A 25,952-nucleotide genomic window follows, 5' to 3' on the forward strand; every position below is an offset into this window, starting at 1 on the left:
CACCTTTTTTAGGGGGTAGATCAGCTTTAAAATTGCAGATAGATTTTAGCTCCCATCAATGTAATTGTCTGTATCACTTCCAATCCCCCATATATTTTTGGGGAAATACATACAGTGCCTTGCGAAAGTATTCGGCCCCCTTGAACTTTGCGACCTTTTGCCACATTTCAGGCTTCAAACATAAAGATATAAAACTGTATTTTTTTGTGAAGAATCAACAACAAGTGGGACACAATCATGAAGTGGAACGACATTTATTGGATATTTCAAACTTTTTTAACAAATCAAAAACTGAAAAATTGGGCGTTTCACTTTGCTTATTTGAGCTGTTCTTGCTGTTCTTGCTGTAATATGGACTTTGTCTTTTACCAAATAGGGCAATCTTCTGTATACCACCCCTACCTTGAAACAACACAACTGATTGGTTCAAACGCATTAAAGAAGGAAAGAGATTCCACAAATTAACTTTGAAGAAGGCACACCTGTTAATTGAAATGCATTCCAGGTGACTACCTCATAAAGCTGGTTGAGAGAATGCCAAAGGTGTGCAAAGCTGTCATCGAGACAAATGGTTTCTACTTTAAAGAATCACAAATATAAAATATATTTTGATTTGTTTAACACTTTTTTGGTTACTACATGATTCCATGTTATTTCATAGTTTTGATGTCTTCACTATTAATCTACAATGTAGAAAATATTACAAATACAGAAAAACCCTGAATGAGTAGGTATGTCCAAACTTTTGACTGGTACTGTACATACATACATTGTAACGAGCGAAGAGGATGGGTGTGGAGTCAGGCGCAGAGAGCAGAAGTATTTGGGGAAAAATGCTTTAATGTCCAAAACAGGAACACGTACAATGGGTGACGCCGAACACAGGCGTAACATACCAAACCCAAGTACAACTGGTAATACCGGACAGCGAGTACACCTCTTACATAGACAGTAACAAGCCCGCACAAACACAGGCGGGCTAACTGAACTTAAATAATCCCAACCCAAAAACCCCAACAAGGAACAGGTGAAAACAATAAGACAAAACCAAACAAAAAGGGAAAAGAGGGATCGGTGGCAGACCGGCGACGACGACCGCCACCCGAACGGGAAGGGGAGCCACCTTCGGTGATATTCGTGACAGTACCCCCCGACGTGCGGCTCCCGCAGCGCGCCGATACCGGCCTCGGGGACGACCCGGGGGGCGAGGCGCAGGGCGATCCGGATGGAGGCGATGGAACTCCCTCAGCATAGATGGATCCAATATGTCCCCCACCGGGACCCAGTACCTCTCCTCTGGCCCGTACCCCTCCCAGTCCCCTCCGGCGTCTCGAGTCCAGAATGGCCCGTATCGTGTACGCCGGGGACCCCTCGATGTCCAGAGGGGGCGGAGGGACCTCCGGAACCTCACCTTCCTGCAGGGGATCAGCGACCACCGGCCTGAGGAGGGACACATGAAACGAGGGGTTAATACGATAATACGAAGGAAGTAATAATCGATAACACACCTCGTTTATTCTCCTCAGGACATTGAATGGCCCCACACACTGCATACCCAGCTTCCGGCAGGGCAGGCGGAGGGGCAGGTTTTGGGTCGAGAGCCAGACCCTGTCCCCCGGGGCAAACACGGGGGCCTCACTGCGGTGACGGTCAGCACTCCTCTTCTGCCATCCACTCGCCTGACTTAATGACTCCTGGACGGCCCTCCAGGTCTCCTTAGAGCGCTGCACCCACTCCTCCACCGCAGGAGCCTCGGTCTGGCTCTGATGCCATGGTGCCAGGACCGGCTGGTACCCCAACACGCACTGAAATGGTGACGTTGGTAGAGGAGTGGCTTAGTGAGTTCTGGGCCATTTCAGCCCAGGGGATGTATCTCGCCCACTCCCCCGGCCGGTCCTGGCAATACGACCGCAGAAACCTACCCACATCCTGGTTCACTCTCTCCACCTGCCCATTACTCTCCGGGTGTAACCCTGAGGTCAGGCTGACCAAGACCCCCAGACGTTCCATAAACGCCTTCCACACTCGTGATGTAAACTGGGGACCCCGATCAGAAATTATGTTCTCGGGCACCCCGTAGTGCCGGAAGACATGGGTGAACAGAGCCTCCGCAGTCTGTAGGGCCATAGAGAGACCGGGCAACAGGATAAGACGGCAGGACTTAGAGAAACGATCCACAACGACCAGGATCGCCGTGTTTCCCTGAGACAGGGGGAAGATCAGTGAGAAAGTTCACCGATAGATGGGACCACGGCTGTTGTGGAACGGGGAGGGGTTGTAACTTCCCTCGTGGCAAGTGCCTAGGAGCCTTACTCTGGGCGCACACCGAACAGGAGGAGACATAGAATCGCACGTCCTTAACTAAGGTGGGCCACCAGTACTTCCCCCTAAGACCTCGCACTGTCCTCGAAATACCCGGGTGACCCGACGAGGGTAGACTATGAGCCCACCGAATCAATTGATCACGAACAGCGAGTACCAGGTTTGTCCCTTAGCGCCCACTCGATGTCCGCGTCCACCTCCCATACTACCGGTGCCACCAGCCTAGCAGCCGGAATGCGTCCACCTCCACAATGAACGCCAAAGAAGGGTCCGGATGCGCCAACACTGGCGTGTCGGTGAACAGCGCCTTCAAATGACGGAAAACCCTGTCCGCCTCTGTCGACCACTGCAAACGCACAGGCCCCCCCTTCAGCAGTTAGGTAATGGGAGCCGCTACCTGACCAAAACCCCGGATAAACCTCCGGTAGTAATTGGCAAACCCTAAGATCCGCTGCACCTCCTTTACCGTGGTCAGAGTCGGCCAATTACGCGGTCACACTCGACGCGGTCACACTCCATCACCACCCCCGAGGTGGAAATGCGATAACCCAGGAAGGAAACAGCTAGTTTGGAAAACTCACATTTCTCTCCGCCTTCACATACAGGTCATGCTCCAGCAGTCGCCCAAGAACCTTGTGCACCAGAGACACATGCGCGGCACGTGTGGCGGAGTAGATCAAAATATCGTCAATATACACCACCACACCCTGTCCGTGCATGTCTCTGAGAATCTCGTCGACGAAGGATTGAAAGATGGCTGGAGCATTCGTTAACCCGTACGGCATGACGAGGTACTCATAATGACCAGATGTGGTACTAAACGCGGTTTTCCACTCATCTCCCTCCCGAATACGCACCAGATTATACGCGCCCCTGAGGTCCAGTTTCGTTAAAAACCGCGCCCCGTGAAATGATTCCACCGCCGTAGCGATGAGAGGTAGTGGGTAACTAAAACCCACCGTGATGTAATTGAGACCTCGATAATCAATGCACGGACGCAAACCACCCTCCTTTTTCTTCACAAAAAAGAAACTCGTGGAGACGGGTGACATGGAGGGCCGAATGTACCCCTGTCCCAGAGCTTCCGTGACATATGTCTCCATAGCCACGGTCTCCTCCTGTGACAGGGGATACACGTGACTCCTGGGAAGTGCGGCGTTTACCTGGAGGGTTATCGCACAATCCCCTCGTCGATGTGGTAGTAATTGGGTCGCTCTCTTTTTACAGAGTCCCCTGTTTCCACAACATTTTCGGATTGTAATAAGCCAACCAGGGAATACCCAGCACCACTGGAAACGCAGGAGAATCAATGAGGAAGAAACTAATCCGCTCCTCATGACCCCCCTCATGTCCAGTGGAACTGTGGCTTCCCTGATCAGCCCTGACCCTAATGGTCGACTATCTAGGGCGTGCACGGGGAAGGGTTGTTCCATCTGAACCAAGGGAATCCCTAACTTAAGCGCGAAACCGCGGTCAATAAAACTCCCCGCTGCTCCTGAATTTACTAGCGCCTTATGCTGGGAATGTGGGGAAACTCAGGAAAGGAAATCAACACATACATATGACCAACAGGGGGCTCTGGGTGAGCCGGGTGCTGACTCACCTGAGGTGTTCGAGCCGTGTTCAGCCTGATGGACATGTCTATTAGCTGGTCCAGAGTGAGAGTAGTGTCACGACAGGCTCCCTGCGGACGTCTTCCCGCAGGCTACACCTATAATGGTCCATCAGGGCCCTGTCATTCCACCCCGCGCCAGGGTCTGGATATCCAGCGCGAAATCCTGTGCGCTCCTCGTCTCCTGCCTTAAGTGAACAGCAGTGATCGAACATCGCCCGGAAGTGGCGGGTGAACTCTGGGTAATGGTCCCTCGCCGAGTCTGGGCCCTACCAGATTGTGTTGGCCCACTCCAAGGCTTTACCCGAAAGGTTGGAGACGAGGACGTTGACACTGTCCTCTCCCGAGGGAGTCGCCAGGTAAAGCTCCAGCTGGAGCAGGAACCCCTTACACCCGGCTGCCGTCCCATCGTAGTCCCTCGGGAGAGCGAGCCGAATCCCGCTGGGGCCGGACACCGCCGGAGAAGTTGGTGGTGCAGGCTGGAGAGTGGCTGAAGATGGGGTAGGGAGGCCGCTCCTTTCCCATCTCTTCATTCTCACCAATACCTGATCCATAGCTATCCCCAAACGGTGTAATACCGCTGTATGCTGTTGAACATGCTCCTCCATAGACGGGGTGGGCGCGTCCGCTCCTGCTGACTCCATGATCTGTCAGATCTCCCAAGGAGTCAGGGTGTGGAGTCAGGCGCAGGAGAAACAAGTTCCGAAGGAAAAGGGCGTATTATTAAACAAGCTCAAAATAACAGGACACCGGATTACAACAGTAACCACAAAACCCCACTCAGACACAGTTCAGGGAAAAACCACCTGTTAAAAATGGTGAAAGAAATTAAAGAAAACGCAACCCAAAACTCACTGACAGTCAAACGAAAACAATCCCGCACAAAAACCCAAAGGAAATGTCGAGATAAATACCCCCCCAATTAACCAAAATTAAACCAGGTGAAACACAACAGACATAACCAAAAGAAAAGGAAAAAGGATCGGTGGCAGCTAGTAGACCGGCGACGACGAGCGCTGAGCGCCACCCGAACAGCGAGAGGAGCCACCTTCGGTGGAAGTCGTGACAAACAGTTGCAAACGATAGTTTCCATTGGACAAATTCAGGTGTGTTTATCCCCGTTTGTTCCGTTTGCTCCCTTTTAAGAAAAGTTTTTAAACAGAATTGGCAGATTGGCAGATTTAAAAAAGGATTTACCTCGAAAGAATACGATGCGATTATCTGAGGATAGAGCCCCATAAAAAAACAACTATTTCAACCAGCACAGGCGTAACAAAATCACAAACTGCAATAAAATAAATGGTTTACCTTTGACGATCTTCCTCTGTTTGCAATCCCAATGTTCATTGTTACACAATGAATGGTCTTTTGTTTGATAAAATCCATTTTTATAGCCTAACAGGAAACATTTTGTGAACCGCTTGTGTCGTGAATTCCGTCTCATTCCATTTTTGACGACACATTCAATGTAAATACACACACGAAACGTGCCTTTTCCAGTCATGTTTGGTTTCATTGCAATCAACTGGTTTGTTTGTAACACAAACACAGTTCAGGGAAAAACCACCTGTTGGGTCATTTCGCGGGACGTATTGACTGAAAGAAACCGATTTGAAGACAACAAGTAATGACATCATTGTGCACCAATGATATGACCGCTGTTTCATTGATTGACTGTATTTTAACCCAATGACTACTGATTGTCTTGAAATCTAGCTGGGTAGATAGCCAATGAGCTGAGGTAAACGGCAATATGTAATGTTTATGTGTTGGAAGACCAACCAATGTAGTAAACTCCGGCGTAGAGGTTCATTCGCCATTGACGATTCATACCGGAAGGAGCAACGCATGTTGCGCACAGCATTGTTTTGATAAAGCGCATATTCAGCTGTTCATATATCAATCAGTATGGCGACTAAGTCAGGGAAAGCTAAATCTAAGTCTAGATATACAGATATACACACAATTTTAGAAGAAATTGATCGGGAAAATGAGACAGATTGTTGGAGGACGATTCATTTAGCGATTCCCAAATGGAGGAATATTTTTTGAACGGAGAGGACATCATTTTGGACTGGTAAGTTTTTCTCATGCCAATGCCTTTGTTTGAAATTAATAATATAAATATTATTTGTGAAATGAAATAGCCTACTTGAGGCTGTTGAGGGGATGGCAGGCCCACAACAATGGCCAATGTGAAATGGAGACAGTAGATACAGCTGGTCTGTTGTAATACACGGCTCAAAAAAATAAAGGGAACACTAAAATAACACATCCTAGATCGGAATGAATGAAATATTCTTATTAAATAGTTTTTTCTTTACATAGTTGAATGTGCTGACAATAAAATCACACAAAAATGATCAATGGAAATCAAATTTATCAACCCATGGAGGTCTGGATTTGGAGTCACACTCAAAAGTGGAAAACCACACTAAAGGCTGATCCAACTTTGATGTAATGTCCTTAAATCAAGTCAAAATGAGGCTCAGTAGTGTGTGTGGCCTCCACGTGCCTGTATGACCTCCCTACAATGCCTGGGCATGCTCCTGATGAGATGGCGGATGGTCTCCTGAGGGATCTCCTCCCAGACCTGGACTAAAGCATCCGCCAACTCCTGGACAGTCTGTGGTGGTGGATGGAGCGAGACATGATGTCCCAGATGTGCTCAATTGGATTCAGGTCTGGGGAACAGGCAGGCCAGTCCATGCCACCAAACACCATGACTGACCTACCGCCAAACCGGTCATGCTTGAGGATGTTGCAGGCAGCAGAACGTTCTCCACGGCGTCTCCAGACTCTGTCACATCTGTCACATGTGCTCAGTGTGAACCTGCTTTCATCTGTGAAAAGCACAGGGCGCCAGTGGCGAATTTGCCAATCTTGGTGTTCTCTGGCAAATGCCAAACATCCTGCACGGTGTTGGGCTGTAAGCATAACCCCCACCTGTGGACGCCGGGCCCTCATACCACCCTCATGGAGTCTGTTTCTGACCGTTTGAGCAGACACATGCACATTTGTGGCCTGCTGGAGGTCATTTTGCAGGGCTCTGGCAGTGCTCCTCCTGCTCCTCCTTGCACAAAGGCGGAGGTAGCGGTCCTGCTGCTGGGTTGTTGCCCTCCTACGGCCTCCTCCACGTCTCCTGATGTACTGGCCTTTCTCCTGGTAGCTCTTCCATGCTCTGGACACTACGGTGACAGACACAGCAAACCTTCTTGCCACAGCTCGCATTGGTGTGCCATCCTGGATGAGCTGCACTACCTGAGCCACTTGTGTGGGTTGTAGACTCCGTCTCATGCTACCACTAGAGTGAAAGCACCGCCAGCATTCAAAAGTGACCAAAACATCAGCCAGGAAATATAGGAACTGAGAAGTGGTCTGTGGTCAACCCTGCAGAACCACTCCTTTATTGGGGGTGTCTTGCTAATTGCCTATAATTTCCACCTGTTGTCTATTCCATTTGCACAACAGCATGTGAAATGTATTGTCAATCAGTGTTGCTTCCTAAGTGGACAGTTTGATTTCACAGAAGTGTGATTGACTTGGAGTTACATTGTGTTGTTTAAGTGTTCCCTTTATTTTTTTGAGCAGTGTATAATAAAGACAGTAGATCTGGCTGGTCTGTCATAATATAAATGAGACAGTAGATCTAGCAGGTCTATAATAATATATTCAACCTTATGTTCCCTGTACTCTATATATACAGTATCTGCTTATTATACCTGTTGATACAGGGCTCATATGTGAAACTATTCTAACTGAACATTTTCTTTCACGTTGACACTGACTCGGAATGGGAGCCCCCAGTGCCAAGGTGTCCATCCCCCACTGAAGCTGGTTCATCCAGCTCCTGCCACAAGTGGTGTTCATCTGCCCAATTTTATTTCTGCATGGATGTGCATTAGGGCCAAAAGGGCACAGCATCGCTGTGTTCTTTGCAAAATGAAGTCCCACATCACCTGCACCACATGCTTGGTGACCCTCTGCTTTACAACAGAAAGAGACTGCTTTTGCACCTGGCATCAGCAGCACAAAAAGGGTCTTCCAAATATTGAAAGTGTTATTTTGTCAATGTATATATATTTTTTCATGTTTTTTCTCCATGTTTCTTTTTTTTTTGGGGGGGGGGGGTGTTAGAATACCATTTTGGTATTTTGTATATAGTTATTCCATTCAAAATGTATAACTTCACCAATTTGGCCACTTGGGTACATTTGGGATACTTGTGTGGGACACCTGGGTGACTTCATGATAAATGTCATGTAGCACACTCATTTTGGAAGTTATCATTCTGAAACGTTGCACAAGTACTGCTGCCCTCTTATGTTTTTCACTGAAATTGTCCCCATCATCCTATCTGAATGTTTGTTTTGTCTTGTTCATTTTAAAGATGATGATACAACAATAACAATTTAAAAATTAATGTTTTTTTCATTGTATTATCTAAACCAGATATATTGTGTTATATTCTACTACATTCAATTCACATTTACACAAACTTCAGAGTGTTTTCTTTCAAATGAAATCAAGAATATGCATATCCTTGGTTCTGAGCCTGAGATACAGGCAGTTAGATTTGGGTATGTCTTCAGGTGGAAATTGAAAAAAGTAAGGGGGTAGCTGTAAGAGGTTTTAACTAAAGTGACATCATAGTCAACATTGCTAATAGAACTATCACATTAGTAAACCCTCTACGATCATGCAGTAACGTTACAGTGTACAGTCAGTAAGCGTGCCCCGGTGGCAATATATTTGTAAAACCAAAAGCTTACCTTGACATGGACGAGTTATAGTGTTGTGTTGGATAGTCATAGCCAGTTAGCTAACATAGCATCCCTCAGTTTGAGCAGGGTTTTTGAGTAGGCTAAACTAGTTATGTGCATTTTAAACTGAAATTGAAAGACTATCTCTCTCTTCATCTCTTTTTTTTTAGGAAGAAATTCATTTGTTTAAAATAGTTAAACTATTGTCTTTCTCTCTCTTTGAAACAGCTGTTCACCACATGTTCTGCAGTGCAGTGCTAGCTATAGCTTATGCTTTCAATATGCTGTATTGAAGTCAATGTACCCAGAGGAGGACAGAAGCTAGCTGTCCTCCGGTTACACCTTGGTGCAACCCAACAGAGTACTGTTGAGGATACTATAGACCTTCATTGCAAAACAGTGTGTTTTAGTCAATTATTTTGTCAATATATTTAGTGTAGTTTTATGTAAAAGGGATAACTTTTGAAATGTTTTACAATTTTTATTTTTACGAAATTCACGGAGGAGGATGGTCCTCCCCTTCCTCATCTGAGGAGCCTCCACTACTTGAATTCCATTTAGTTTTTAGTTTTTTTTTTGTGCCCAACGCACCGTTTCTTTAGAGAGAAATCATAGCCTATCATTGGCGGTGTTCGAGCGCATAAAAATGACTGCAGGCAACTGCGGACTGACTGATCTACGAATAACCTTGCATCATAAATAAAACTCATTATTTGTAGATCAGTCAGTCAGTCACAATTTAGCCGTGATACATTTAAGCAATAAGGCCCGAGGAGGTATGGTAAAGTACAGTGGGGCAAAAAAGTATTTAGTCAGCCACCAATTGTGCAAGTTCTCCCACTTAAAAGATACATCAAGTCAAGAACTATGTGGGACGTTGGGCTAAATAGAGTTGTAGTTTTCATCATTATTAAGCAAATATTGAACTTTTTTCGACGCAGAAACGTGGTAATTAACTACAATGACCATGATCCATTGCACCTGTTTTTTTCCGTATAGGATGGAGATGGATACACTTTTACTTTAGGTTAGATACACACAGACCGCATAGACCGCATGACAGAGCAATGTACACAACACAACAACGAGAGAGAGAGATAGAGACAGTTTGTGAAAGTGTGCCTTATCTTATTAAAATAAGTCGTTAAATTATTTTGTCAGACAGCTCTGCAGCGTGTCAAACAGCTCTGACTAAGACAGTACAGTGTGGGAAGCACAGAGAATGTTGTCTGGCTGCTAATGCCTGAGCAGAGATTAGATGATGACTTTAAGGAATGAAAAATAATAAAGTCATCAAATAAAAACTAAGCAATATACACAACTGAAATATTTAAATATTTCATAGTAATTTCTTATTTTTCTGTTGATGTCTACCCAATGTGGACCAGACAGAGACTGGATTTGTATTTTCCATTAAAAATCTCTAAAATAATTTTTATGTCATTGATCATTGATTCATAATGTATTTAATGTAAAAAAATATATAATCGAAATGAAAACTGTGATTATCTTTTAATAATCGAACTGAAACCGTTCCGACCTCAAAAAGTACTAATCGTTCAGCACTACATATTGTTCAACATATGTCTGCTGCAGAAGGACAAGAGAGCATCTGTCTGCTGCAGAAGGACAAGAGAGCATCTGTCTGCTGCAGATGGACGAGAGAGCATCTGTCTGTTGCAGAAGGACAAGAGAGCATCTGTATGTTGCAGAAGGACAAGAGAGCATCTGTCTGTTGCAGAAGGACAAGAGAGCATCTGTCTGTTGCAGAGGGACAAGAGAGCATCTGTCTGTTGCAGAGGGACAAGAGAGCATCTGTCTGTTGCAGAGGGACAAGAGAGCATCTGTCTGTTGCAGAAGGACAAGAGAGCATCTGTCTGTTGCAGAGGGACAAGGGAGGGCCATGAGAAAACGAGTTTTGATCAGGACACCGATAAAAGTGCTGAAAAGAAGATATACTTGACTTTTGGTGCAGGTACAGCAAACGACCACAACAATAGTATTGTGATATTGTCAAAACGATACGATATATCGTCAAAAATATAATCCCAACATGAATATCTATTTCTGCCCCATTTCTAGTCTGTCACGGCGTATATATGCAATGGATGCCCATACCAAAGATAGTTGTTTGTCAAATAGAGAGAGAGATTGTGTGTGTGTTCTTGAGAGTGTGTGAGGGTGTTGTGTTGGAGATTTAAATGTCTTGTTCAGTGGTGGCGCAGCTCACCACTTCTGTCTGATCCACAGGCTGGAACAAGTACATACACACGCCACTGGAGTTACTGTAGATTTACACTGACAGGGCAAACACAGCTCGTCAAACTGACTCAGATAGCTGAAACTGATGTCACTGGTGTGTGTGTGTGGTGTTAATGGGGGTGTTGATTTAACAAGGGTGTTGGTTATGGGGTTGTTAGTTATACTCTTTGTTTATGTGGCAGCATCTGTGTGTGTTTGTTTGTGTGTGTATGTGTGTGTTAAAGGGGGTTGAGAAGGGGAGGAAGGATGGTTTGGGTTTTTCTAGTGTTTATTTGGCAGCCTCTCCTTCCTATGGTAGTGTACAGTACATTGAGGTGTCTATACTGAGAGACAGGCTGAGTGTTGATGTTACCTCCTGGTCATTATATGAAGGTGGGTGGTAACTGGGAAGGGAAGTGTTTGATGGTTGGTTCTCTTAGGTGCCGATACAATATGTATTGCGATTCTTAAGATTCTAGATGTATTGCAATTCAATACTGGGATTTATTGCGATTTGATGTTCCAAACATTTGATTTATTTTTATTTAACCTTTATTTAACTAGGCAAGTCAGTTAAGAACAAATTATTATTTACAATGACGGCCTACCAAAAGGCAAAAGGCCTCCTGTGGGACGGGGGTTGGGATTTAAAAAAATATGTATATATAGGACAAAACACACATCACGACAAGAGAGACAAATTGCACTACCTAACACTAGCAAAAAATAAATATATACTAATCGATACTTGGAGTCGAAGTATCAAATAAAATCATACATAATAATATTGCGATATGTAACTGTATTGATTTCCCCCCAATAACTAGTTATAACACAGTGTGATGTAACCCAGGGAAATCTCTAAGCCGGACAGTTTACTGAAAGCCAATTTATGCTTGATGCTATATCCATATGGATGGAGGGTGTTATGCAATTGTGGAGCCTCTGGGGGCATTCAGAGGCCAAATAGATATCTGTATCGCATCACTGTGTGTCTCCCAAATGTTGTAATAACGTGGAGGGCTCCGTATAGCTCAGCATTGACATGATTGGTTGACGGTAGGTGGGGGCGGGAGGTCCTATATAAACACAAACTCACTTCCTCGACAACATCCTTCACAACAGCTCTGCTCAACTGCTCTGTGAAGCGCAAGAAGTATGAATGCCCTGACTTTTGCAGCGGCAGTATCACCGTAAATGCTGTACAGCCAATTGAGATTGACCATGCAATAGCAGAAGTATTGGTTCTTCACATTATGCATGATGAAAGAAAGAGAGAAAGAGAGTGCATGACAGTGAGAGAGTGAGTGATTGATGCAATAAGAAAGGTGTCGGTGAGCATGTGATGTTAGAGAGAGAAAGAGAAGGAGATAGAGAGACGGGTTGATTGAGGACAGTAGCGGTGTGTGTAAAATCACCAGGGAAGTCAAGCCAGGGGGGAAAATCCATATTACAACCTCGATTTTGTGTTGTGATAATTGCATTGTTTGCTCTTTAACCTATTAGTTCATATGCCTTGTGACTATGATATACAGTGCCTTCGAGAAAGTATTCAGACCCCTTGACCTTTTCCACATTTCCACATAACCCTAACCCTAACCCCATAATGACTAAGCAAAAACAGGTAACCCTAACCCTAACCCCATAATGACTAAGCAAAAACAGGTAACCCTAACCCTAACCCCATAATGACTAAGCAAAAACAGGTAACCCTAACCCTAACCCCATAATGACTAAGCAAAAACAGGTAACCCTAACCCTAACCCCATAATGACTAAGCAAAAACAGGTAACCCTAACCCTAACCCCATAATGACTAAGCAAAAACAGGTAACCCTAACCCTAACCCCATAATGACTAAGCAAAAACAGGTAACCCTAACCCTAACCCCATAATGACTAAGCAAAAACAGGTAACCCTAACCCTAACCCCATAATGACTAAGCAAAAACAGGTAACCCTAACCCTAACCCCATAATGACTAAGCAAAAACAGGTAACCCTAACCCTAACCCCATAATGACTAAGCAAAAACAGGTAACCCTAACCCTAACCCCATAATGACTAAGCAAAAACAGGTAACCCTAACCCTAACCCCATAATGACTAAGCAAAAACAGGTAACCCTAACCCTAACCCCATAATGACTAAGCAAAAACAGGTAACCCTAACCCTAACCCCATAATGACTAAGCAAAAACAGGTAACCCTAACCCTAACCCCATAATGACTAAGCAAAAACAGGTAACCCTAACCCTAACCCCATAATGACTAAGCAAAAACAGGTAACCCTAACCCCAACCCCATAATGACTAAGCAAAAACAGGTAACCCTAACCCTAACCCCATAATGACTAAGCAAAAACAGGTAACCCTAACCCCAACCCCATAATGACTAAGCAAAAACAGGTAACCCTAACCCCAACCCCATAATGACTAAGCAAAAACAGGTAACCCTAACCCTAACCCCATAATGACTAAGCAAAAACAGGTAACCCTAACCCTAACCCCATAATGACTAAGCAAAAACAGGTAACCCTAACCCTAACCCCATAATGACTAAGCAAAAACAGGTAACCCTAACCCCAACCCCATAATGACTAAGCAAAAACAGGTAACCCTAACCCTAACCCCATAATGACTAAGCAAAAACAGGTAACCCTAACCCTAACCCCATAATGACTAAGCAAAAACAGGTAACCCTAACCCCAACCCCATAATGACTAAGCAAAAACAGGTAACCCTAACCCTAACCCCATAATGACTAAGCAAAAACAGGTAACCCTAACCCTAACCCCATAATGACTAAGCAAAAACAGGTAACCCTAACCCCAACCCCATAATGACTAAGCAAAAACAGGTAACCCTAACCCTAACCCCATAATGACTAAGCAAAAACAGGTAACCCTAACCCTAACCCCATAATGACTAAGCAAAAACAGGTAACCCTAACCCTAACCCCATAATGACTAAGCAAAAACAGGTAACCCTAACCCTAACCCCATAATGACTAAGCAAAAACAGGTAACCCTAACCCCATAATGACTAAGCAAAAACAGGTAACCCTAACCCTAACCCCATAATGACTAAGCAAAAACAGGTAACCCTAACCCTAACCCCATAATGACTAAGCAAAAACAGGTAACCCTAACCCTAACCCCATAATGACTAAGCAAAAACAGGTAACCCTAACCCCATAATGACTAAGCAAAAACAGGTAACCCTAACCCTAACCCCATAATGACTAAGCAAAAACAGGTAACCCTAACCCCATAATGACTAAGCAAAAACAGGTAACCCTAACCCTAACCCCATAATGACTAAGCAAAAACAGGTAACCCTAACCCTAACCCCATAATGACTAAGCAAAAACAGGTAACCCTAACCCTAACCCCATAATGACTAAGCAAAAACAGGTAACCCTAACCCTAACCCCATAATGACTAAGCAAAAACAGGTAACCCTAACCCTAACCCCATAATGACTAAGCAAAAACAGGTAACCCTAACCCTAACCCCATAATGACTAAGCAAAAACAGGTAACCCTAACCCTAACCCCATAATGACTAAGCAAAAACAGGTAACCCTAACCCTAACCCCATAATGACTAAGCAAAAACAGGTAACCCTAACCCTAACCCCATAATGACTAAGCAAAAACAGGTAACCCTAACCCTAACCCCATAATGACTAAGCAAAAACAGGTAACCCTAACCCTAAACCCATAATGACTAAGCAAAAACAGGTAACCCTAACCCTAACCCCATAATGACTAAGCAAAAACAGGTAACCCTAACCTAACCCCATAATGACTAAGCAAAAACAGGTAACCCTAACCCTAACCCCATAATGACTAAGCAAAAACAGGTAACCCTAACCCTAACCCCATAATGACTAAGCAAAAACAGGTAACCCTAACCCTAACCCCATAATGACTAAGCAAAACAGGTAACCCTAACCCTAACCCCATAATGACTAAGCAAAAACAGGTAACCCTAACCCTAACCCCATAATGACTAAGCAAAAACAGGTAACCCTAACCCTAACCCCATAATGACTAAGCAAAAACAGGTAACCCTAACCCTAACCCCATAATGACTAAGCAAAAACAGGTAACCCTAACCCTAACCCCATAATGACTAAGCAAAACAGGTAACCCTAACCCTAACCCCATAATGACTAAGCAAAAACAGGTAACCCTAACCCTAACCCCATAATGACTAAGCAAAAACAGGTAACCCTAACCCTAACCCCATAATGACTAAGCAAAAACAGGTAACCCTAACCCTAACCCCATAATGACTAAGCAAAAACAGGTAACCCTAACCCCAACCCCATAATGACTAAGCAAAAACAGGTAACCCTAACCCTAACCCCATAATGACTAAGCAAAAACAGGTAACCCTAACCCTAACCCCATAATGACTAAGCAAAACAGGTAACCCTAACCCTAACCCCATAATGACTAAGCAAAAACAGGTAACCCTAACCCTAACCCCATAATGACTAAGCAAAAACAGGTAACCCTAACCCTAACCCCATAATGACTAAGCAAAAACAGGTAACCCTAACCCTAACCCCATAATGACTAAGCAAAAACAGGTAACCCTAACCCTAACCCCATAATGACTAAGCAAAAACAGGTAACCCTAACCCTAACCCCATAATGACTAAGCAAAAACAGGTAACCCTAACCCTAACCCCATAATGACTAAGCAAAAACAGGTAACCCTAACCCCAACCCCATAATGACTAAGCAAAAACAGGTAACCCTAACCCTAACCCCATAATGACTAAGCAAAAACAGGTAACCCTAACCCTAACCCCATAATGACTAAGCAAAAACAGGTAACCCTAACCCTAACCCCATAATGACTAAGCAAAAACAGGTAACCCTAACCCTAACCCCATAATGACTAAGCAAAAACAGGTAACCCTAACCCTAACCCCATAATGACTAAGCAAAAACAGGTAACCCTAACCCTAACCCCATAATGACTAAGCAAAAACAGGTAACCCTAACCCCAACCCCATAATGACTAAGCAAAAACAGGTAACCCTAACCCTAACCCCATAATGACTAAGCAAAAACAGGTAACCCTAACCCTAACCCCATAATGACTAAGCAAAAACAGGTAACCCTAACCCTAACCCCATAATGACTAAGCAAAAACAGGTAACCCTAACCCTAACCCCATAATGACTAAGCAAAAACAGGTAACCCTAACCCCAACCCCATAATGACTAAGCAAAAACAGGTAACCCTAACCCTAACCCCATTTTGACTAAGCAAAAACAGGTTCTAGACATTTTTGCAAATGTATTAAAAATAAAAACAGAAATACCTTATTACCTTATTATATAGCTGTAGGCAACGCTCCACATCCAACCTGACCGATCTTGAGAGGATCTGCAGAGAAGAATGGGAGAAACTTCCCAAATACAGGTTTTCCAAGCTTGTAGCGTCATACCCATGTTTTTTTAAATATATATAAATTAGTCAAAATTTCTAAAATCCTGTTTTTGCGTTCTCATTTTGGGGTATTATTGTGTGTAGATTGATGAAGAATAAAAAAAAGACATTTTAGAATAAGGCTTTAACCTAACAAAATGTGGAAAAGGTCAAGGGGTCTGAATACTTTCCGAAGGCACTGTATAGGCCTAGCGCTGAGACAATAAAAAGACACAGTGGCATGATAAATTCAACCACACATTTGTTTCATCACAAAACCAGAGCAACATGAAGTCCGGTGAATTCCACAAAACATATTGCATGGAACAAACAGTTACTAAGTGGACCACTAAGTGGATTTAATCTATTGGGCATCCAAGCCTCTCGCTCAAGATTTTTTTAAATATTTTTTATTTTTTTGTCTTTTAGAAACGCTAGTTGTTTTAAACAGCAGGTCAATCAAGTTAATGTTTCCAACATTTTCTGACTTCTAGACAACTATTGGTTTAGAACCATGGAGAGTTACCACAAGTCACAAAGAAAACAGGAGCTGCTTCAACTATTCCAGCACCATTTCAACATCAACATTTCTACATTATCTAATCACCTTAAAAGATACATCTAAAAGATACCAATAACAATTTAGTCCAATCAACATATGCTAAATATGATGTGCCTTTCCATTTTCTGTGTGTGTGTGTGTGTGTGTGTGTGTGTGTGTGTGCGTGAATGAAAGTAGAAAAAAAACATGTTGACTCACCCTTCTTGTTGAAAAATGCCAATGCCATCCTCCTCTCTTTCATGTTGCCTAAACGGTCTTTGACTCTGTCATACAGTACACGCTTTTCGTTTTTGTTGTCCTAGGCTACCTGGCTAAAGTTCTTGCTTACTAGCCTAACATCCTTTTATTTTGTAACGATGACCCAGCTAGTTAACATTAGCCTACTAGCTACATGTTGAACTTCCATCCTGTCATGCCAGAGGCACAATGTATGAATTTATGGTTGGATCAGAATCACCATTATAATCATTAGCCAGTATGGAGAATTAAGTAAAACCACAAGTCCAAATCCCTATCTCCATCCATGGCTAATTTAGGAAAGGGGCAATTTTAGCTAACTAGCTAGCCACCCGAGGACAACTACACAACGAGATGATGCAACAATTACATTTTTCAATTCCAATTCCACCTTTGGCTTTTGATGTGATGGGATTGGTGTGAAGCACTTTCCTTGGCACCTTTTTTCAAAGCTGAGCTCATCTGTTTAGCTCAAAGCTGATTGACTATTATTTTATACTTTTTTATCAAGGGAGGGCAAATGCTCGCTGGCTTCCCTTGAATTCAATGCTACAGGCGGCAACAATGTCATACTCATTTTGACCAGACTGCATCAGATACGCTACACATACTGACACAGAGGGTCACAATTTTGTTCTCTTGGATGCTTTCTCCATTGAGATATATTCAGCCTCTTGCGAATTGAAAGATATTTCTGAAACACATAATTTGTATGTTTTTTTCTTGGTAAATTTTACTGGGGAAGCCTGGTTTCTGTTGGCATCCATGAATACTGGTTGAGAAAGATGGAAACAGAGAGAAAGAAATGGTAGAACCAGTCCGCTGTCTTCAGTCTATGTGTCTCTGATTGGGCGGGCGGTTATGGATCTGTTTCCTTCCGTTTGCATGTACGATAGTATGTACATTAATCACACGCGATACCTCAGACACCACTGGCCCAATTTTGACAAAACTTGATTGAATGATGCGTCTTGCCATAGAAATATGACATTTACACTGATTGGCCCAAGGGGTTGCTATGGTAATCAACTGAAATTCCAAGTATGTGGCCTCCCCTTAAAATTAGTGGACACCCGTTGCTGACAGGTGTATAATATCGAGCACACAGCCATGCAATCTCTATAGACAAACATTGGTAGTGGAATGGCCCATACTGAAGAGCTCATTGACTTTCAATGAGGCACCGTCATAGGATGGCACCTTTCCAACAAGTCAGTTCATCAAATGTCTTCCCTGCTAGAGCAGCCCTGATCAACTGTAAGTGCTGTTATTGTGAAGTGGAAACATCTAGGAGCAACAACGGCTCAGCTGCAAAGTGGTAGGCCACACAAGCTCACAGAACGGGACCACCGAGTGCTGAAGCACGTAGCACGTAAAAATCATCTGTCTTCGGCTGCATCACTACCGAGTTCCAAACTGCCCCTGGAAGCAATGTCAGCACAATAACTGTTAGTCGGGAGCTTCATGAAATGGTTTTGCATAGCCGAGCAGCCGCACACAAGCCTAAGATCACCATGCGCAATGCCAAGCGTCTGCGGAAGTGGTGTAAAGCTCACCACCATTCAACTCTGGAGCAGTGGAAACTCGTTCTCTGGAGTGATGAATCAACCTTCACCATCTGGCAGTCCCAGAATCCGGTATAATGGTCTGGGGATGTTTTCTTTAGTATCAGTGAATGGAAATCTAAACACTACAGCATACAATTACTTTCTAGTTGAGTCAGTGCTTCCAACTTTGTGGCAACAGTTTGGGGAAGGCCCTTTCCTGTTTCAGAATAACAATGCCCCTGTGCACAAAGCGAGGTCCATACGTAAATGGTTTGTTGAGAACTTGAGTGGCCTGCACAGAGCCCTGACCTCAACCTCATTGAAACACCTTTGGGATGAATTGGAAAGCTGACTGCGAGCCAGGCCCAGTCACCCAACATCAATGCCTGACATCACTAATGCTCTTCGGCTGCATCACTACCGAGTTCCAAACTGCCCCTGGAAGCAATGTCAGCACAATAACTGTTAGTCGGGAGCTTCATGAAATGGTTTTGCATAGCCGAGCAGCCGCACACAAGCCTAAGATCACCATGCGCAATGCCAAGCGTCTGCGGTGTAAAGTAAACCTCATTGAAACACCTTTGGGATGAATTGGAAAGCTGACTGCGAGCCAGGCCCAGTCACCCAACATCAATGCCTGACATCACTAATGCTCTTGTGGCTGAATGAAAGCAAGTCTCCGCAGCAATGTTCCAACATCTAGTGGAAAGCCTTCCCAGAAGAGCGGAGGCTGTTATAGCAGCAAAGGGGGGACCAACTCCATATTAATGCCCAATGAGATGTTCGACGAGCACGTGTCCACATACTTTTGGTGTCTCCTGTCCCGTTTGAGCTACAGTGTGGGACTGTTTGTCCTCCACCAAACATTGAACAAGCATATGCAGTATATATGTTTTTTCTCTCTCATTAATCCACACAACATACGTTTGAATAATTGTTACTAATTGGCCCGTGTTTACTGTTGCCTTGTTCCCAGATAAAACAACAGAGGCTGTCTGTACTATCTATTCAGTTCCCCTCCTGGCATGTTTCTACATTATTGATCTGATTGGAACCTCCATTTGTGTTCCCTATGGTCCTGTTGTTCTCTGAGCTTGATAGGAGAGCCTCTCCCTCTCTCTCTCTCTCTCTCTCTCTCTCTCCCTCTCTCTCTCTCTCTCTCTCTCTCTCTCTATTGTATCAACACTCTGTTCTCTCTGACGTCTTTCCACCCTCTGAGGAGCCGTTTTCACTGTGAGAGAAGAAAAAATAAGAGAGGATAGGAGAGAGAAAGAGAGAGCTAAGGCCGGGATGCTATCTGAGAGACATACCATTTGGAGTGGATGTAAGCCGTCTCTTTCTTTGATCTTGTATGATCAGGATCTAGCCTGTATTCACTCACTGATGTTAACCAAATGGGAAATAAGTAATAAAAGGAACCTTTATACTGTCAACCTTTCAGCATATCAGCTTGCATTCCAGGCTGGCTCGTGTTGATGATGTGGATCAGATAGTTTCAAGTCAATCAAAGTGTTATTTTACCCCTGGCTGTTATGGAGTCAGCTTTATTGTAAGATATTGTAAGATCCCTTAGGGAGGGAGAGAGAGATTGACAGTCTATAATAATGTGTTAGGCCCTCTGCTGCAGTTCCCCGGATGGGATGTGAGTGCCAGTCTACCTGGCTGTCTCTAAGGATGTGGATGTGGTGCTCTGTGTCTGGGGAAATATCCCCTGCCATAGGCTGTGCTGGCTCTCTGCTGGTATGGTGTATGTCAGTAGGACCCATGTAGGAGTCTATTTATTACGGAAAAACAAAACTAGGAAGTTAGGTTTTCCGAGCAGAACTTTCATTATTGAAGCAGGGTAGCAATCTGTAGAACAGTCACGGTAGAGACAGAAATGAAGGCCTATGTTTGTGTTAGCTTGACTCTATTATCTGTTGTTATGGCTCCATAACCAAGCCCAGTAGAGATGTGTAGCTCCATGTGCTCTCTGGTGGGGTGCTTGTACTATGTAAGGTCGTATTATACAACCTCACTGGAAGCAGTGAATTGTCTGCAAGCTTGAGATTTCCCCTCAGCCAGCTAAATCGGATCAAAGTCTGTGTGAGGATGTCCTCAATAGCAATGTGATCTGACTGCTAAAACTGCAGTGTGTGTGTGTGTGTGTGTGTGTGTGTGTGTGTGTGTGTGTGTGTGTGTGTGTGTGTGTGTGTGTGTGTGTGTGTGTGTGTGTGTGTGTGTGTGTGTGTGTGTGTGTGTTGACAGAGCTGGAGGCACAAAGTAAAGATGGGTGCACTGCAGCAGTCATCTAGCTTCTCCTCAGACCGCAGCGGTGAAAGAATTCCCCTTTGAGGAACATCAAACCCTTGTGATTTCTGTTCCAGACAGGTCGTGTTCGTTTGACAGAAAAGCCACGTTGAGGAGAGGAAAGTCCGACACTCACGTCTCAGTGACAGAATGTAATTAGAGTATCAGACAGCCATTGATAGACATGTGGCTGAAGTGTAAACCCATAGGGCGGAGAACTTAAGGCTGTAGCAGGAGTGAAACTCTTCTCTGTCTGTTATGTCCCTTAAGGATTCAGAACAGGGGACAGATTCATACTGGGCTGGGGACCATGACGTCCTCAACTGGTCACTCCCCTTACCCATTCTCTCTCCGCCCATCTCCTCACTCTTCTTTCACCCATTCTCTCTCCCTCATGTCACTCTTCCTTTATTTTCCATTGAATGGTCATGTATAATTTTGAAGCAGAAAGTTCTGGATCATGCAGTAATTTTGCTGTGACAGCGAAGCATTGTCTGCTTGACAAGTGATGTCCCAATACTCTTATCTTCTTTCCTTTTGACAACTATTGTCAAAGAACTTGACAGGTGAAAGCAATCAAAGGCCATTATTTGCTATCATCTTTCTATCTCTCTCATACCAGTGACCAAGAAGAAGAGGAAACCAATATCACAGTAAGTATGTTGGTGACCGCACAACAACACCCTGGGTCACATTCATGCTTACTGAGTGTGAACCCATTGTGAGGTGGCTATTACACCACTGGTTTTACAGCAACGTTTCACTAAGCACAAACCTGCTGGGGAGAAAGGCTCCCATGGGGTTTATCTTCTCTCTGTGTGTGTTGTGTAACCTTTATTTAACTAGGCAAGCCAGTTAAGAACAATTTCTTATTTACAACAGCCAACCAGGGAACAGTGGGTTAACTGCCTCGTTCAGGGGCAGAACAACAGATTTGTACCTTGCCAGCTCAGGGATTTGATCCAGCAACCTTTTAGTTACTGGCCCAACACTCTAACCACTAGGCTACCTGCCACCCCTTTTCAAGAGATCTCTCTTATGGTCCAACCTCTGGGGTTCTCTTTGGAGGAATAGCTCAGCAATGTTTTCCAACAGTGATAGCCTTGATTTAATAATTCCCTCTGGCAAAACACCAGTAAAATCCAACCCAAACTCTTGCTCAAGGATGAGGCCTACGTCATGTTTTGAAATGTTGCTAATCCCTTTGAATGCAGCCCTACTCTTATCTCGAACAAAGACTTGCTCTCTCCTTGCCTGGTAACTAGCTGCTTTCTTCTCCCTCATATTTTCCCAGGGTCGGCCTACTATGTCTATGGAGATGATGAAGACACGTATGCTCGTAGAAATGGAGGTGAATGCATTGATCAAGCTCTGCTGCCACATGCTCTCACACTTTTCCAGACTCTCAAACACTCGCTTTCAACATGCAGGAGAGTTTAGGGTTGACGTAAGTCTCTGAAATGCAAAGCAATAACTTTTTCCTTTTTAAAAACATGGGGGAATAATTGTTACTTGAATAGCCTAGAAATGTGATGTCTACACTTGGGTTCATTTTCTTTCCACAAGATGCCGATATTCTGCATCCGTTCACTGTGTTTTACAAATTGACACTTATGTCAAACTAACTTCCAACTTCTCATTGTGGTCAGTTGGGCATGGAACCTTACCCTCTAGGCCAAAACAAACTCGTTCTCCTCTGTAGAGATGCAAATATAGTATTGTGTTCTCTTACTCAGGAGATATAGCCAACACAAACACACACCGGCTCCTGGAAGCTGGAGATTAGCCTGGGCTAGTGTGTGTTTGAGAGAGTGTGTGTTTGAGAGTGTGTATGTGTGCGTACAAGGACGTGTGTGTGTTCCGAGCCAGCGGGAAATGCACTGCAGATTTTATTTCCCTGGAATACGAACCTGGTGTCCCCTCAAACTTCACATTCTCTAAAGGAATCTTTACACAAGTGTTTGAGGGATGGATAGAGTGGTCCAACTGGCAGAGGAAAGATGACAAATCTTTTGACAAATCTTTATCCCTCACGATTATTACACGTCCTGGTAATCCATCTGGCCCCGAGGCTTTGTGAATGTTGACCTGTTTCAAGATCTTGCTCACTTAGGCTACCTATACCGTTATCACATAGTCATCCAGAGCATGCACGAGAGCACCAGCTGTTCTGGATGACTGTGTGATAACGCTCTCGGTAGCCGATGTGAGCAAGGCCTTTAAACAGGTCAACATTCACACAGATGGATTACCAGGATGTGTACTCAAAGCATGCTCGGACCAACTGGCAAGTGTCTTCACTAACATTTTCAACCTCTCCCTGACTGAGTCTGTAATACCTGCATGTTTCAAGCAGACTACCATAGTCCCTGTGCCCAAGGAAGCGAAGGTAACCTTCCTAAATGATAACCGCCCGTAGCACTCACGTCGGTAGCCATGAAGTGCTCTGAAAGGCTGGTCATGACTCACATCAACAGCATCCTCCCGGATACCCTAGACCCATTTCAATTTGCATACCTTTCCAACAGATCCACAGATGACGCAACCTCAATCTGACTCCACACTGCCCTTTCCCACCTGGACAAAAGGAACACCTATGTCAGAATGCTGTTCATTGACTACAGCTCAGCATTCAACACCATAGTGCCCACGAAGCTCATCACTAAGCTAAGGACCCTGGGACTTAACACCTTCCTCTGGTGGTAGGGGTAGGTGACAACACGTTTGCCACGCTGATTCTCAACACTGGGGCCCCTCAGGGGTGTGTACTTAGTCCCCTCCTGTACTCCCTGTTCACCCACGACTGTGTGGCCAAACACGACTCCAACACCATCATTAAGTTTACTGACAACACAACAGTGGTAGGCCTGATCACAACAATGAGACAGCTTATAGAGAGGAGGTCAGAGAACTGGCAGTGTGTTGCCAGAACAACAACATCTCCCTCAATGTGAGCAAAGCTAAGGAGTTGATCGTGGACTACAGGAAAAGGCGGGCCGAACAGGCCCCCATTAACATCAACGGGGCTGTAGTGGAGTGGGTAGAGAGTTTCAAGTTCCTTGGTGTCCACATCACCAACGATCTATCATGGTCCAAACATACCAAGGCAATCGTGAAGAGCACGACAAAAACCTTTTCTCCCCCAGGAGACTGAAAAGATTTGGCATGGATCCCCAGCTCCTCAAAAAGTTCTACAGCTGCACCATCGAGAGCATCCTGACCGGTTGCATCACCAACTGGTATGGCAACTGCTCGGGATCTGACCGTAAGGCACTACAGAGGGTAGTGCCTGCGGCCCAGTACATCACTGGGGCCAAGCTTCCTGCCATCCAGGACCTATATAATAGGCGGTGTCAGAGGAAAGCCCATAAAATTGTCAGAGACTCCAGTCACCCAAGTCATAGACTGTTTTCTCTGTGACCTCTAACCTGTACCCCCGCTCGCACACTGACTCGGTACCGGTGCTTCCTTTATATAGCCTCGTTATTGTTATGTTATTGTGTTACTTTTTATTATTTTCACGGTAATTTCACAGTAAGGTCAACACTTGTTGTATTAGGCGCATGTGAAAAATAAAGTTTGATTTGATTATGACCATATTGCTGTAAATCAGCTCTTAATTATCATCCACTTCAGCCTCTATTCTGAAGGTTTTATTTGTTGATAGTTGAATTGAAGGGGTTAAGTACCTCTAATCAACACTATGATTGAATGATCCCATTTTAATCCACTGTATCTACAGCGACCAAAGACAGACGAACACAAGCACACACCCTCAAACACACTTTTTCCTTCTCTCTCAACCCCTCGGTCTCTTCTTTATTCAAGCAAGCATTTCTTATTATGTCAGTGTGGACTATGGTAAGTGACAAACCCATTGTATCAGTCTATCTACCTGTGATGATTGATTGGTGGGTGAACACTAGCACTGCAGCTTTTACCTCTCTAGTCTATGCTGTAAACACTGTCCTGTGGTCAGTGGGGATAGGTTACGTATGTTGCTATGGGTAAGTCAGTGCCTGCTCTCTTTAAAATTAAGAGAGTCTGTGTGTAAGGTAAGAAAACATGGATGTCCACACAACCCTAGCTTATTTACATTGTGGTAAAAATAATATTTCTATTTTCTATGGATGGATAGCTGAACCAGTAGGTTTTATTCAGACTGCTTGACTTTTTCCACATTTTGTTACGTTACAGCCTTATTCTAAACTGGAATAAAACAATGTTTTCCCCTCATCATTCTACACACAATACCCCACAATAACAAAGTAAAAACTGTTTTTTAGACATTTTTAAAAATGTATTCCAAATAGAAAACTGAAATATCACATTTACATAAGTATTCAGACCCTTTAGTTTGTTGAAGCACCTTTGGCAAAGATTACAGCCTCGAGTCTTATTATTATTATTATTATTATTATTATATTGGGTATGTCAGGTTGGATGGGGAGCGTCAATGCACAGCTATTTTCAGGTCTCTCCAGAGATGTTCAATTGGGTTCAAGTCCAGGCTCTGGCCGAGCCACTCAAGGACATTCAGAGACTTGTCCTGAAGGCACTCCTGCGTTGTGTTGGCTGTGTGCTTAGGGTCATTGTCCTGTTGGAAGTTGAACCTTCGCCCCAGTCGGAGGTCCTTCCCTCGATCCTGACTAGTCACCGCAGCATGATGCTGCCACCACCATGCTTCACCATAGGGATGGTGCCAGGTTTCCTCCAGACGTGACGCTTGGTATTCAGGCGAAATAGTTCAATCTTGGTTTCATCAGACCAGAGAATCTTGTTTCTTGCACCTTTAGGTGCCTTTTGGCAAACTTCAAGCAGGCTATCATGTGCCTTTTACTGAGGAGTGGCTTCTATTTGGCAACTCTATCATAAAGGCTTGATTGGTGGAGTGCCACAGAGATTGATGTCCTTCTGGAAGATTCTCCCATCTC

At 44.2% G+C, this 25,952-nt stretch overlaps 1 pseudogene; it reads left to right on the forward strand.

Annotated features, from left to right (window-relative positions):
* The window catches only part of LOC109904946 (sushi-repeat-containing protein SRPX-like), a 34,944-nt pseudogene that overhangs the window by 2,842 nt on the left and 6,150 nt on the right, over positions 1 to 25,952 (forward strand).

The sequence above is a fragment of the Oncorhynchus kisutch genome, linkage group LG2 (genome assembly GCF_002021735.2).
Source record: "Oncorhynchus kisutch isolate 150728-3 linkage group LG2, Okis_V2, whole genome shotgun sequence".
Classification (NCBI taxonomy): Eukaryota; Metazoa; Chordata; class Actinopteri; order Salmoniformes; family Salmonidae; genus Oncorhynchus; species Oncorhynchus kisutch.